The sequence below is a fragment of the Corvus hawaiiensis genome, chromosome 10 (assembly GCF_020740725.1).
Source record: "Corvus hawaiiensis isolate bCorHaw1 chromosome 10, bCorHaw1.pri.cur, whole genome shotgun sequence".
In the NCBI taxonomy this organism is placed as follows: domain Eukaryota; kingdom Metazoa; phylum Chordata; class Aves; order Passeriformes; family Corvidae; genus Corvus; species Corvus hawaiiensis.
Genome location: NC_063222.1, coordinates 4,195,922 through 4,205,701, shown reverse-complemented (window position 1 = coordinate 4,205,701; position 9,780 = coordinate 4,195,922). Strand labels below are relative to the sequence as shown.

Below are 9,780 nucleotides of genomic sequence, written 5' to 3'. Positions count from 1 at the left end.
GGACGATGGATCGGTGCTTAGTGGCATCAGGGTGTTTGTGTCTGCTCCCAGCCTGGGTCGATCCTCCCCCTTCAGTGTGGAGCTGAGTGGGGACAGGGCCCCACAGGTCCCTTCTCTTGCTGAGACATGGGGAACAGAAGGTCAAATTGTGCAGGTGCTTTAGTTCAGTGCAAGTGCTTTTCCCAGCCTCAACTGATAAGTGATGAGCAAACCCTCCCAGCCACGTGTACCCATGCATATGGATAGACACGGACACACACACACACACACACACGTGTGTATATAAATAGATCTCTTTAAATTTAAATAGATTTGTGCCCAAGGACAGGAGGGTGGGTATGAGGTCATTACAAAGAAACAAGGTGTAACACATCCATATGTTCTATTGTGGGGATTAAATCCATAGCAGGCTGCTAATACTCCTATTAATTTCTATTTTTCATTGTTGTTTGCACATTTGTCAAGCTCCGATGAAGGGATAATGAAGCGAGCTGATGTTAACTGCAAATTAATCAGCCCTGTCTGTCTTGGAGTGTAACACAGGTTCCTGCTTGCTTCCCCTCTTCACTCAGGAACGATAACACGCTTTTTACATCGCCACCAGGAGAACCTCCTGGATGCTGCGACGGAGCAGAGAAAGAGAGGAAAAACAAAGAATGAGAGACACCCTGGCTGAGAAACTTTCAATTCTCCTTGAAACTGTCGAGTTTGAATTGTAAGAAAGCTGAGGAAGCTGAGCTCGTGCTAATTTTGCAAGAGGAGCTTGTTGGAAACGCCGTGTGGGCCATGGGCAGGTTGGACCTTTTGTTGTGTTTTAACTCCTGAAGCTTGAGATCCTTTTGAGGGTTTATTTTTTAACGGGGATATGTCCCTGCCCGTGGCAGGGGATTGGAATGAGATGATCTTTAAGGTCCCTTCCAACCCAAGCCATTCTGTGCTTCCCTGATTGTCTGATGGACTGTGCAGGAGGCACGGATGTATTTACAAATATTGGGGGTTTTTTAATTGCAAATTGCCTTGCTTTACTTTGGAGCTTGGTGTCTGTGAGCCTGGTCTGGTTGTGGTGTCTGGTGTGAGGCAGGAGGTTCCCTTGTGCCGGGATGAATGGCAACAGAGCCGGAGAAACCCCAGTTCCCTGGGTCCCGTGGGAGAGACCGGAGCGGGAACGGAGGCAGAGTCCGTGACCACCCCAGGATTGCATCCCCTCATGGATACCCACTCGGGGTACCCTGCCAGCATCCCTCAGGCAAACAATGGTGCTTTGAGCACCTGCTTTTTGCAGTTTGGACTTGGAGCCAGGCAAACACGGGAATTTCTGCTCGGGTGCTGCGTTTCCCATGAATTGAGCTCGGTTCTATGCAGAGAGGCCAGTGGCCTCATTTTGTGCTCGAGAAAGGAAACAAATGCAGATTTTGGATTGATCATTAATTGCTCACCCTTGTGATGATGACTTGGTGCTGGTTCTGGCTCCAATTTAGGTTTCCTTCTGGAAGACTTCCTTCCCCTTCCCCGTATTGCAGGATGCAGATCTTTGCAGCCAAGTCCATCCCTGCTGTGGCAACCTGGGGAGCCTCCAGTTGCCTGCAGCAGCACCAGCACCCAGACCTGATCCTCATTTCTTGGATATTATCGTGCCACCCTGCCTGGCTCCCAGGGTGCTCGGATGGTGGCACCCATAGATCATTTACCTTTCCAGGGAAGGAAATACTTGGTCACACTGAAATTACCGTCACTAAATTCATGTAGCTGTAGCAGCTCTCCTTCTGCACAGGGAACACACCAGCCCCAATAAATGGGTGTCTGCCTTGTAAATACAGAGAACTTTCTGTGCTCCTAAAGATGGGCACTTCATGGACAAGTTCATGCCCAGGGCAAGCAGCACTCCAGGCTCATGTCCAGAATAATTAGGGAATGCTGCAAGGTTTAAATGTGTTGCTGTTTATTGGAGAAGAGGCACTGTAGATGATTTGGGCATTCCTTAAAGGGATTCCTCCCAGCCTTTGTCCCTTCCTTTATCACCTTCCTCATTCCAGTCCTTGGCACAGACCTCTCTCTTTTATTGATCAAGCACTTGATCAGTTGATCAATTAATCACCTGATTGACCCAGATTTTTTACATATCTGCCCCAACATTTTTTTTTGTCTTCCCTACCTAGATTTATCACCAGTCCTTCCTTTTTGAAATGCAAGGTTTTGACAACAAAGTGCTCCCTGATCATTGTCCTTCTGCACATCTCCCAGGATATTGCCTCTCCTGTGACATCCGTGCTTTATTTGGAGGCACTGGGGGGCAGCTTTCTGCAAAGCTTTCCTGGAAAAGCAGCCAAACCTCACAGTCTACCCTGCGTTTGGGGCAGAAAATCTCTGTTCAGGCTCCATCCTCTGCACTTGGCTCATCAGGATTTAAACCAGAGCTTTCTCATTGTCTCTTCCCCTCTTTAGCTCCCCTTCTTCCTTTTGCCTTTCCCCTCCTGACGAGTGCAGAGAACAGATTTTCTCACAAATGCTTAACTCCGTGGATTTCGAAAGGGATGGATTTCGTTCCTCACCCATCATCTCCACTCTGGGCTCTCCAAGCTGAAACATCTCCATTCATTTTGTGGGCCACGGGCAAAGCAAAGCAGTGGAGAGGGACGTGAGTATCCTGGAATTCCCTTCTCTGGTGGCACAGTGTTGACCCGTGGCCCCTTCTGGGGCTCTTGCATAGTGCTTTAAGCCTCGTGTTTCTTGTGCTTCATGCCCAGCCCAATAATTCAGTTTTTAATAAGAAATCCCAGAAGTGCCTGTGAAGGATCCAGGCTCCCGTGTGTCGCTGGCACGGCACAGACGTGGGAGCTCCCACTCTCTCCCGTGGTCCCATGGTCTCCATCTCCTGGGATTAATGAGGGTCCAGTGTAGTCCTTGCCTCCTCCTCTTGCAGAAGCGTGCAGTGGAGCTCAGAACTGCCTCTGCCTCTTCAGGCATCTTCTCCATGGCATCACGTGCACGTGGCTGCTGCTTGGAGAGCCTTGGAGAAGTGGGAGAAAGGCTCTCAGTGGCTTAGGCAAGGATCTGGTTTCCTTTCCTTGCTGTCCCCATGGCGGGAGGAGCAGCGCGCTTTGGGTGTCGCTTACCCCGCCTAAAGTCTCGAGAAAGTCACCTGTTAAACCTGACACCAGCTCTTTGTCCTCTGGGATTCAGCCCTACCTGGCTGATTGTCTTTCACAGGTCCACACATCCTTGTGGTCTTTCAAGAGCTTGCCCAGAGAAGCTGTGGCTGCCCCTGGATCCCTGGCAGTGTCCAAGGCCATGCTGGACGGGGCTTGGAGCAGCCTGGGATAGTGGAAAGTGTCCCTGCCCATGGCAGGGGGTGGAATGAGATGGTCATTAAGGTTCCTTCCACCCCAAACCACCCCTTGATTCAAACACCAGAGACCTGTCTCTCCTTCCATGCCAGGGCCTGGATTTAAATGTGGTGATCAGATCTGTGCAAACTTCATTGGAGTTCAGGATCCTAAATCACACAGACTTGTCTAAAAATAAAATACAGGCTCTAAAACGTCTCCAAGCAGTTTAGCTCATTTTTGTGGCAAGATGTGAGATATTTCTAAATGGAATCAGGAATGGAAGAAGCAGCCGGGCACATTTTAATTCTAATTTTTCTTATATATCAAGCGTTAAATTAACAAGTGAGGGAGAACCCTCCTGAAGAGCTATCTGCGGTTTAGACAGGCATATCAGGATAAAATTACTCTGGGCTTGCCCGTGGTTTGTCTGGATCCTACTGGAGCAGCAGCAGTAAAGAGCATAATTGTGCTGCTCTTTGAGGCTTCGGGTTTGGTGCTGCCAATCCTCCCCTCTAACTATGCCCGGGTTCCTTGCTGGCATTACAGAACTATTGCCTGGAGATGGTTTTCACCCAGGCAGGGGACAGAGCTCCTCAGAAGGTGAAAAAAGGGGTGAAGGGCTCAGGAGAGAGACACTTATTTTTAATCGCGAGGGTGGTTGGCTCAAATAACAGATATAGAGGATCATGGAATGGTTTGGGTTGGATGGAACCTTAAAGGCCACCTTGTTCTGCCCCCTGCCATGGGCAAGGACACCTTCCACTGTCCCAGGGTGCTCCAAACCCCATCCAAACCGGCCTTGGACATTTCCAGGGCTCCAGGGGCAGCCACAGCTTCTCTGGGCACCCTGTGCCAGGGCCTCCCTACCCTCACAGGGAACAATTTCTTGTGTCTCTCTGACCCAAATTTCCCGTCTTTCAGTTTGATCCATCCCTCCTTTCCCTGTGACTGCAGTTCCTGATGAAGAATCCCTCTCCAGCCTCCTTGTAGCCCCTTCAGATGCTGGAAGGTGCTCTGAGGTCTCTACACTTTCTTCTCTCCAGGCTGAACAGCCCCAGCATTTGTTGTTTGTCTCCGACGTTGGATGGAGAGAGTGTTTTGGTAGGGAAGTCTGATCTTCCCAGGAAACATTTGGCAGTCAGAGGGATGATTTCTGCTTCTGAATGATCAGTGCAACACACAAATGATTTTGGTATCATCCTACAGATTTAACTTTTCGTGTCTATAGCGAGAATGAGGATTGCTGTCACTGCCCTCAACTTGGAGTAATTCAGTTTAAAATCAGAATGCTCTTCAACACCTTTTATTTGCTGCGTGGTCTTTGGTTTGCTTTAGTGAGAAGGGGCACTGAGGTTTTTGGAGTCATTAACACCAATACAGGTGTCACCTCTGGGTGTGGCACAGCTGGCCTGGACCACCCCTGCGCACCTCGAATTCTCCTGGCCCCGAGCAAATAGTTGGGATTGACTTTCTGTGAAGCTCAGTTATGAAATGCTTCAGTGCACTGAACGTGATTCCTTTTTTCTCACTCCGAGTCCCAAGGGGACTGACTCCAGGTATCCCCACTCCATGAAATATTGTCTCTGCAGCCAGGGAAAGCAATCTCTTGAGCATGAACCTTGAAGCAGAGGAACAGGTGATTTCTCAGCAACCTTTTGATATTGTCACACCTTCAATCTCCTGGGGATTTATGGACTTTGCCAATACATGGGACTGACTCTGGACACTAAAAGCCTAATTTTCTCCAAATTTACAATTATTCCCCTTGCACTTTTCGTGTCCTATAGCTGTGGGAGCAGTAGCATTTTTCCCATTTCATGGATGGGAGAGTTGTGCTGCACTGAGATGCCTGGGAAGCGTTCCCAAGTCTGCTCTGCATTCTGACTTCCTCCTGCAGCGCCGCTTTGGTGAGGAATGTGTGCATCCCGCCGGATTCGTGTGCTGACATTAAACCTTTTACTTCCCCTTGTTTTTAAGATCTGGCTCCCTCAGGGTGAGCATTTCCAGAGATGACCCTTTTCCCCCGTAGATCAGAAGCAGCAGGAAGCTCCACCTTTTTCAAGTCAGTGTATTTGGCCACAGTGATGAACCCTGAGGTTGTCCATGTCCTTCCAGGAGGATTTCCAGGTGTCATTTACTGTAGTAAAATCCTGGCTCACTCTTTAGGAGGTTTCAGCTCGTTTAATGTCCCCACAGAACTCTGAGTGGCAACATGGACCTGGAGCTCAGATCTCCCTCTTCCCCAGCCCACCAGACCCTCCCTGATTTCATTTGCTCTTCGCTCACAGTTGCTTACGACTGAAAACATCACATGGGGAAAATGTGGACATTTTCATGCGGGGAAAAACACCCAGATTTTAATGACTTCAAATTTCTATCTGTTTTAAAGAAGCAGCACTGCCTCTTCTTTACGGAGGTGTGTTGGGGCTGCCACCTGTGCTCCCTTAGGGAGGCTTCAGGTTTAAGGGGGAAGAAGCACCACAAACCCCACCTGCTCCAACCCCACAACATCTGCTGGATCGATTAAAAGCTGAAACTAAAAACGAACCCAGGAAGAGGTGTGAGGGCACAGTTCTGCAGAAGGCAACGTTTGCATTCCAAAGGTTATTTTCCAGCCTATTCCTCCAAACTCCAACCTACCGGATGGTATCCTACCAGTCTTTGCATTCCTTTGTCTTCCCAGTATACTTACACATTCCCCAGAGGTGGCAGCAGTAGGAAGTTAAGATTCCCTATCCCACTTTTCCCTGGCTATAAAGTTGACCCCTGACACAAGTTAGGCTACAACAGCCCTGCATTTGCTGCAATGCTGGGAAACAGCAGCAGGAATTACAGTGTTCCTGCTGGGTTGTTATGGATTCTGAATCAGGGTTGCCAAAAAAATTCCTGCCACCTTGCCCTCCCTGCTGCTGCCACCGCAAACACTGAATTTTACCCTGGCATCATCACTGACTGCCTCCATACCAACCTCACGGGCATGTTTATGGCTGGCATTAAGAATGTGTTTTTTGTCTCTTCCATGTTTTCCCAGATCCTTGAGGCACCAGGAGATCACAGAGCTGGAGAGCCCCTAAAAGAGCCACGGAAGCACGATGCAAACAGCCTCCTCTTACCGCCTTTGGGAATGCTCAGGTCTCAGGTGGATTTGTGTCCTCAGGGAGGTTCTGGCTCAGGGGAAGCATGGGAGATGCTTGGTTGGATGTCTCGGGAGCTGCTGCACACTGACCTGTTGGTTTGTCCTAGCTGCTTTACACCAGCAGTATAAGACATACAATGGGTATTTTTTTCCCACCTCCCACCTTTGCAGTCTCCCAGGGCTCCCATTTGGACTCCAGGGTCCCACTGAGACCATGACAGAAATGTTTTAAGTGCTGTTCTAAAGCTGGGTTTAGCAGCATAGATGCTCTTTAACGCACAGCATTTCAGAGAGCGTGTCCCTTTCTCTCCGTTACGGAATGGCTGTCTGCAGGGATGGAATTCCAGCTCCCATCTCACCACACCATTATTGACAGGCGTGCTTGGTGCATTATTTAGGTGATATATGGCACGTGCCACATGGGAACCACCAGGACAGGGAAAGTGTTGTCATCCCCAACAGGCCCAGGGATCCCGCCCCTGCATCAGGAGGGTGACAGAGCCTTGGAAGGGCATTCAGGGAGTGATGAGCAGTGTTGGTACACAAGGGGACCATCATGAGGTTCCCACGTGGAAGAGTCCAGCAGGACACATGCAGGGAGTCCCTGGGGGTGGCTGGTCTTGTGGTGTTTCCTGGTCACTGCTGGAGGGTGGTTGCTGAGGGCACCCACACTTCTGGCTCTGGCACGGGCTGGCCAGAGAAGCTGTGTCTGCCTCATCCCTGGAAGTGCTGGATGGGGCTTGGAGCAGCCTGGTCCAGTGGAAAGTGTCCCTGCCCATGGCAGGAGGTGGAACTGGGTGACCTTGAAGGTCCTCCCAACCCAAGCCATCCTGAGTTTCTGTGGGTTCACAGATACAAACGGAGGTGTTGGCCAGGGCCAGTGATGCTGATAAGAGTCAAGGAAACACTACAGAAGCAGTGTCTCCAGACTGGTCTGATTCCTACAGCCTTTGGCTGTCCCAGCACAGGACTCCAGAGGGGAGGGAAGCTCAGCTGAAGATGCTCTGTGACAGCCTCAGAGGGAATCTGGTCTGATGGTCCTCTTGAACTGCTGCATCTCCTGCTCTCAGAGCGCACTGGCAGCACTTGTGAAATAGGAAAAGCCTGCAGAGCCTGTGGTGCTCTGTGTGAGGTGAGGGATTCATTCCCACTGCTCCAGGAAGCTCATATAGGGAAGATTTCCTGCACTATTGTAAGAGCCATAATGTGGTCTTAAAAGAAACCCAATGACTGTGCCTCTGTGGGAAGCACAGGTGAGGACTCCCGAGTTCCATGAGCAGCGGGAGGGCTCTGACCCACCTTCATTAGTGCTGCTGTCTGTGCGAGGTGAGTAATTGCAGCACCCGCTGTGCTGAGGAGCCTCCTGGAGAGGTTCAATTAGGAGGCAGCAGCTGATGAGCTGCAGTGTGGGGAGCTCGGGGAGCCTTTCCCAGATAAGTCACAGGAGCCAGCCCTTGTACCACACTCGTCACTGGCTGGTGTCAAAGTGCTCCGTGAAGTGCTGCTGCCCTTACACAGATGAGCAAAAAGGCTTCCCAGGGCTGCCTGGAGGGCCAGATGTGGAGAGGGGCTTCTGTGTCCTGGAGCAGGATCCCTGGCCTCCGTGTTGGCACAGGGAGACGTGTACAAGTCCTGGCTGGAAAACAGCAAAGCATCATCTGGCCCTTGCAGCCCAAAAGGCAGAGGTAAATAAGATGTGGGAATAAAGTCCTGGACGGATTTCAACCACCCCTGTTGTCTCTGGGGAGATTGACAGTACCTCCATCAGCTCTTGGAAGCTGTCCCCCCCTTTGCCTTCACTCCATGGGAAAATCTCCGTCTCCCACTCGTCTTCAGCTTCTTCTACTGCAGGGAGGGGCTGCAGCTGCTTCCAGCACAGGACCTCCAAGTAGACACGGCTGCTCTGCTTCCCTGGTGCGTTTCAGCAGCCCTTTCCAGCTCCACCAATCATCCATCTTGGCCCTCTACCCCTCCAGAGCTACTGGAATCTGTGCTGCTGTCTCTTCTCAGGGCCAGTGTCTCCCAGGGGGTTCCCCTGGGGTCCTGGCTCTCTCACAAACCAGAACAGGTGGTTCATGGCAAATAGACTTCATCCTTTCCACCAAGGCCAGCAGTTTCTGGGTGTTGGTAGCCTGAGGCTACCTTGTCCAGGTGGAAATTGTCTTCTGCACTCAGGAGCTGCAGGGTATAAACCCCAAAGGTGCCAATGAGCTGAAAGAGCAGGAGCTGTGCTTCGGTGTAAATGAACCCTGCTGACTGCTGTTCTGTATCTGCCTGTGCTGCTGCTTTATGATGTCTGTGCTTTTCTATCTCCAGCGTGTTGCTGCAGAGGTCCCCGTTTGCCTTGAAGCTCAGAGCAAAGGAATTTGAAAAGGTGTGCCAGGGAAAGCTCCCGTGAACTCCTGACAAGGAGGTCAGAGAGGACACAGGAGATTCTGGAGGTCACAAGAACAGCAGAGAAGCAAAATATCACCTTGGGGTGTCTGTGGCTGTGTCCCTCTGAAGTGACAGTCCTGATCCTGTGCCTGCCACCAAACTCCACCAGCCTGGGCATCCAGTGACCAAAAGTTGCTGCAGCACCAGAGTCAGCCAAAGCCCCACCGGGGTGTTGGGAGAGGCTGGTGATGAGGAGACTTCTGCCTGATGGGAGGCAGGACAGTGATTTCATGGCTTTTTTTGGGCTCTGTGGTGTCTTGTAATGAGAAGATGCTCAAAAGTCTTGCCTGCCCTCTCAGCTTGCAGCGTGGGGGGATGGAGGCTGAGGGAAAACCAGTGGGAAAATGTTTACAAGCCTGAGTGAGGCCCCTCTAAAGGAGGATTTAATCTGCAGGATGTTATTATCTCTGCTAGGTTTTCTGTATCTTAGGTACTCAATAAATGATTGCTAAAGTAATTCAGCACTCTCCTCTCAATCAGAAAACACAGCCCCGTGTCAGGTGCCCAATCACGCTCTTGTTCAGCAAACAGAACCCAGGCATGGCAGGCCAATGGGTGAGGAAACTCTGAAAACAGGCCTGAAATGCAGGCCTGGAGCTTGGAAAGGTGATGGAAACACTCTCTGGCTGGAGCTTGTAGGAATGAGGTAAGGAAGAGCTGCAGGAAGCCACCCACAGGGAAATGACATCAGAATCACTTACGGGATGGCAGCCAGGTGTTGCGGTGCTCAGCTGCACCATGAAACACTTCCCTGGCTCCTCTCTGCTGAAAAAATTCTGATTTTTCTGTCTCTCCGTGCCCCGGGGCTCTTCCTTGTGTCCTGCATTCTCCCTGGAAGCATGTGAAGCACCAATATTCATGGAGGTGCTTTCCTTCAGCGCT

General features: G+C 50.7%; 1 long non-coding RNA gene across 1 annotated transcript; it reads left to right on the top strand.

Annotated features, from left to right (window-relative positions):
• Positions 1–306: 306 nt before the first annotated feature.
• On the top strand, positions 307–9,355 carry LOC125330550. The gene is made up of 2 exons (XR_007205601.1): positions 307–794; positions 6,358–9,355. It is a non-coding gene; the product is annotated as an uncharacterized LOC125330550 (long non-coding RNA).
• The last annotated feature ends 425 nt before the right edge of the window (positions 9,356–9,780 follow it).